Source organism: Carcharodon carcharias, chromosome 9 (genome assembly GCF_017639515.1).
Source record: "Carcharodon carcharias isolate sCarCar2 chromosome 9, sCarCar2.pri, whole genome shotgun sequence".
Lineage (NCBI taxonomy): Eukaryota > Metazoa > Chordata > Chondrichthyes > Lamniformes > Lamnidae > Carcharodon > Carcharodon carcharias.
The window spans coordinates 172805324-172811323 of record NC_054475.1 but is presented as its reverse complement, the minus strand read 5'-3'; the positions used below and the strand labels follow the sequence as shown (position 1 = coordinate 172811323).

The 6000-nt window shown below is 46.6% G+C and overlaps 1 protein-coding gene across 2 annotated transcripts in view; it reads left to right on the top strand.

The window, feature by feature from the left end:
• The first annotated feature begins 1082 nt into the window (after positions 1–1082).
• phf6 (PHD finger protein 6) overlaps positions 1083–6000 on the top strand; it is a 90724-nt gene continuing 85806 nt past the window's right edge. For both annotated transcript variants that reach the window (XM_041196324.1, XM_041196323.1), the window contains exon 1: positions 1083–1144. The gene's annotated coding sequence lies outside the window, so the exon portion shown is untranslated. The remainder of the gene's footprint in view (positions 1145–6000) is intronic.

Here is a 6000-nt window from a genome sequence, read left to right as displayed (position 1 = left end):
CCACCTCTCCCTCCCTCCCTCCTTCCTTCCCCCACCTCTCCCTCCCTCCTTCCTTCCCCCACCTCTCCTCCCTCCCTCCTTCCTTCCCCCACCTCTCCCTCCCTCCTTCCTTCCTTCCCCACCTCTCCCTCCCTCCTTCCTTCCTTCCCCCACCTCTCCCTCCCTCCTTCCTTCCCCCACCTCTCCCTCCCTCCTTCCTTCCTTCCCCCACCTCTCCCTCCCTCCTTCCTTCCTTCCCCCACCTCTCCCTCCCTCCTTCCTTCCTTCCCCCACCTCTCCCTCCCTCCTTCCTTCCTTCCCCCACCTCTCCCTCCCTCCTTCCCCCACCTCTCCCTCCCTCCTTCCCCCACCTCTCCCTCCCTCCTTCCCCCACCTCTCCCTCCCTCCTTCCCCCACCTCTCCCTCCCTCCTTCCTTCCTTCCCCCACCTCTCCCTCCCTCCTTCCTTCCTTCCCCCACCTCTCCCTCCCTCCTTCCTTCCTTCCCCCACCTCTCCCTCCCTCCCTCCTTCCTTCCCCCACCTCTCCCTCCCTCCCTCCTTCCTTCCCCCACCTCTCCCTCCCTCCCTCCTTCCTTCCCCCACCTCTCCCTCCCTCCCTCCTTCCTTCCCCCACCTCTCCCTCCCTCCCTCCTTCCTTCCCCCACCTCTCCCTCCCTCCCTCCTTCCCCCACCTCTCCCTCCCTCCTTCCTTCCCCCACCTCTCCCTCCCTCCTTCCTTCCCCCACCTCTCCCTCCCTCCTTCCTTCCCCCACCTCTCCCTCCCTCCTTCCTATCCCCCACCTCTCCCTCCCTCCTATCCCCCCTCCCCACCTCTCCCTCCCCTCTCTCTCCCCACCCAATCCCTCCCCACTCACCCCATCTCCCCCCTTCCTCCCATCTCTCCCCGTCCCCTTCCCTCCTCCCTCCCCCACTCCCCCCTCTCCCCTTCCCCCTTCACTCCGCCCCCTCGCCTCCTCCTGCACCTCCCCCACCCCCTCCGACGCTCCCGCCCGGGGACGGCGCTTGCGCAGACTCAGCTCGGCTCTGACCAATTAGGACTTAGCGCGGGCGGGGCCGGGCCTTGATCGCGCGCAACGCGCTGACGTCGCTGGAGCCGCCGAGTGAGCGCGGGGCCTGTGTCCGGGAGCGGGAGGGAGCGGCTCTGGTAAGTACGGCAGGCAACATCCTCCACCCCGGGCCTTGGCCGCGCACACAGGCTCAGCCGTCCCCCTGCTCTCTCTCAGAGCCCCGGCCTATCGATGGCTGAAGCTCCCCCTTATCCCATCCCATCTCTGTGAGCGGGAGCCGCTGTGAAGCCACACGCGGCCCCGAGCCCCGGCTCTTTATTCATCAAATCCTCCTCATCTGGCTGCTAAATGAGATTCTGTGTCCGCTATTAGTAATGTTTAAGCTAGTCACAGCACAGATGGGAGGCCTTTCGTCCCATCCTATAGGTACTAGCTCTTTGCTGGATCCTTCCCATTAATCCCAATCTCTGTTCTTTCTCCAGAGTCCTACAGATTTCTCCTCAAATAGATCTTATTGTTAACACCAGACTTGACTATTCCAACACACCCCTGGCTGCTGTCCCACATTCTACCCCCTGCAAAGTTGAGGGTCATTCAGAACTCTGCTGCCCGTGTTTTAACTCAGAGCAAACCCAATTCGTCCATCACCCTGTGTTCGCTTGACCTATATTGGTTTCCAGTCAACTGACATCTCAACTTTCAAAATTCTCATTCTTGTTTTCAAATCCCTCTGTTTCTTTGCCCCTTCCTATCGCTTTTAATCTTATCCAATCCCACAAATTTCTCAGATCTCCATACTCAAATTCTGGTCTCTTGAGCATCTGTTGTTTTAATTGTTCCACCATTGTGCCGCCTGGGCCCTAAGCCCTGGAATTCCCTCTCTAGATCTCTCCACCTCTCTTCCAATATACCGTCTAATTTTTCTTCGTCACAGCACATTGCACTCCTCAGTATGCCTTTGGAAAGCTACTTTTGAACCTGCTCCCTCCATCCTTTCAGGGAGTGCATTTCAGATCATTGTAACTCGCTGTGGAAAAATATTTCACCTTGTATTGACCCAGATTCTTTTGCCCATTACCTTAAGTTTATACTGTTATTATGTTAAAGGTGCAATATAAATATGTTTTCTCTCAACATAACTGACATGTATATATATATATATATATATACACACACACACACATGACTTGACAATTATTCAAATCCTTCCAGTATTTGATACTTTTATAATATCATGTTCGGGTCAACTTGTATTTATACAATGCCATTAATCTTAAGGTTCTTCACATAGGTATAATCAGGCAAAAAAATCTCAACAGCAAATCTGAAGTGCAATGGTTTCCATTGTAGTATATTATATTCATAGATTGCTAAAAGCACAGGAGGAGGTCATTCAGCAAACCATGCCTGTGCTGGCCCTCTGAAGTAGCAATTCACCTAGTGCCAGTCCCTTGCCTTTTCTCCATAGCCGTGCAAGTGAATCTGTTATGAAGGAAGTTTTAATGTTCTTAGAAAAGCCTATTATGATTAGGACAAGGTAACTTTTACTAAGGGGAAATTATGTTTGACAAATTTGTTAGAGTTTTTTGAGCGTGTAATTAGTAGAGTTGGTAAAGGGGAATTAGTAGATGTGGTATACCTGGATTTCCAAACGGCATTTGATAAGATGCAACACAAAAGGATAATAGGCAAAATAAGGGTTCATGGAGTGGGGGTAGTATTTTAACATGGGTAGATGATTGGATAACAGCAGCGTGGAGGCATAAACAAGGCTTTTAGCTGGGAACTAAATATTCAGGGGTATGTGACTTTTCGAAAGGACAGATAGGAAGGAAAGGGCGGGTGGCCGAGTAGCTTTGTTAGTAGGAGATGGAATAAGTACGATAGCAAGAAATGATATTGGATTGGAAGATGTAGAATCGTTATGGGTGGTGGTAAGAAATAACAAGGGGAAGACAACACTGGTGGGAGTAGTCTATAGGCCCCCTGACAGTAGCTGTACTGTAGGACAGAGAATATGTCAAGAGATAATGAGGGCATGTAAAAAAGGCAGCATATTAATCATAGATTACTTTAATCTTCATGTAGATTGGGAAAATCAAATTGGCAGAGGTAGACACGAGCAATAATTCATAGAGAGTATTTGGGACAGTTTCTTAGAACAATATGTTGGGAATCCAATCAGGGATCAGGCTATTTTGGATCTGGTAATGTATAATGAGGCAGGTTTAATAAATGACCTCAGAGTAAAGGATCCCCTAGGAAACAGTGACCATAATATGGTGGAATTCAGCATCCAGTTTGAGAGTGAGAAACTTGGGTCAGAAACAACTATGCTAAACTTAAATAAGGATGATTACAATGGAATGAGGGCAGAGTTGGCTGAAGTGGACTGGGAAAGCAGTTTACCAGAAAAGACGGCTGATGAACAATGGCAGATGTTTAAGAAAATAGCTAATGACTCTCGACAAAGATATATCCCAGTGAGGAAGAATGATTCAAGGAAGGGGATAAACCAACCATGGTTAATCAAAAAAGTTAAGGACAGTATCAAATTGAAAGAAAAAACATACAATGTGGCAAAGATTAGTGGTAGGCCAGTGAATTGAGAAAGTTTTAAAAACAAACAAAGGATGACCAAAAAATAATGAGGGAGAAAATAAACTTTGAAGGTGAACTAGCAAGTAATATAAACACAGACAGTAAGAGCTTCTTTACATATACAAAAAGGGAGAGGCCAAAGTGAACATGGGCCCCCGAGAGAATGAAGCTGTGGAAATAATGGGGAACCAGGAAACGGCAGAGGAGTTGAATAAATACGTTGCTTCAGTCTTCACGATAGAAGATGCTAATAGCATTCCAAAAATACTAAATAATCAAGGGGCAAAAGTGGGGGGCGGGTGGGGGGGAATAAATACAATAACTGTCACTAGAGAAAAAGTACTTGGGAAACTAATGGGGCTAAAGGCCGATAAGTCCGCTGGACCTGATGGGTTGCATCCTAGGATATTGAAGGAAGTAGCTACAGAGATAGTGGATACACTGGTGGTAATCTTCCAAGAATCCTTAAGATTCTGGAAAAGTTCCAGAGGATAGGAGAGCGGCCAATGTAACACCCTTATTCAAAAAGGGAGGGAGACAAAAAACAGGTAACTGTCGGCCAGTTAGCTTAACATTCGTCATTGGGAAAATGTTAGAGTCTACTATAAAGCATGTAATAGCAGAGCGTTTAGGAACACATAATCTAATCAAGCAGAGTCAGCATGGCTTCATGCCCAACAAATTTATTAGAATTCTTTGAGGAGGTAATGAGCAGGATAGCTAAAGAGTAGTCAATCTGTGGAATTGTTTACTGCTGTGGGCTATAGAGGCTGGGTTGTTAAGTATATTCAAGGCTGAGATAGATTCTTAATCAGTAAGGAAATCAAGGGTTCTAGAGAAAAGGCAGGAAAATGGAGTTGAAGATTATCAGATCAGTCATGATCTCACTGAATGGCGAAGCAGACTCGATGGGCTGAATGGCCTACTTCTCCTATGTCTTGTGGTCTTATGGTAGGCAGCGAATAGTGGAGTACCACAAAGATCAGTGCAGGAGCCTCAGCTACTTACAATCTATATTAATGACTTAGATGAAGAGACAGAGAGTAATGTATTTATGTTTGCTGATGGTACCAAGCTAGATGGGAGGGTAAGATGTAGGAAGGACACAGAGGGGCTACAAAGAGAAATAGACAGGTTAAGTAAACGGGCAACAAGATGACTGATGGAACATAATGTAGCGAAGTGTGAAGTTATTCACTGGTGTTAAGAATAGAAACAATATTTTTTAAAAGGTGTAATACTAGTGTTGATGTTCAAAGAGACTTGGGTGTGCTTGTACAAGGAACACAAAGTTAGCTTGCAGGTGCAGCAAGCAATTAGGAAGGAAATGGCATGTTGGCCTTTATTGCAAGGGGATTGGAGTACAGGAATAAAGAAGTCTTACTACAGTTGTACAGGGTTTTGGTGAGACACACATCTATAATACTGTGTGCAGTTTTGGTCTCCACATTTAAGAAAGGATCGTAAATAGCTGAGGCCCCAGCACAGATCCTTGTGGCACTCCATTATTCATTTGGAGGCAATACAACGAAGGTTCACTAAATTGGTCACTGGGATGAGTGGGTTATCCTATGAGAGACTGAGTAAATTGGGTCTATATTCTCTGGAGTTCAGAAGAATGAGAGGTGATCTCTTTGAAACCTACCAAATTCTGAAGGGCATTGACAGGGTAGATGCTGAGAGATTGTTTCTGCTGCTCAGGGAATCTAAAACTCAGGGGCACAGCTTCAGGATAAGAGACCGATCATTTAGGACTGCGATGAGAGATTTCTTCATTCAAAGGGTTGAGTGTCTTTGGAATTCTCTATCCCAGAGGGTTGTGGATGCTCCATCATTGCATACATTTAAGGCTGGTATAGACAGATTTTTGGTCTCGGAGAATTAAGAGATATGGGGAGCAGGCAAGAAAATGGAGTTGAAGACCAAGATCGGCCAGAACGGCACAGCAGGCTCGATGGGCCATATGATCTATTCCTACTCCTATTTCTTAATTTCTTATTCTTCCTTTTCAGATAAGGATCCAATTCCCCTTTGAAAGCTTCAATTGACCTTGCCTCCACCACACTTTCAGGCAGTACATTCCAGATCCTAACCATTCTGTGTAGAAAAACATCTTCCTCGTGTTACATTGTTTCTTTTGCAAATTATCTTATATCTGTGTCCTCTGGTTCTCAACCCTTTCACCATTGGGAAAAATTTCTCCCTCTCTATTCTGTTCAGGCCCCTCATGATTTTGAATACCTCTATAAAACCTCCTCCAAGGAGAATAGGCCCAAGCTCTCCAATCTAACTATGTAACAGAAATTCCTCACCCCTGGAACTGTTCTCATGAATCTTAGCTGCACCCTTTCTAATGCCTTCATATGGAAGTGGACACAATACTCCAGTTGAG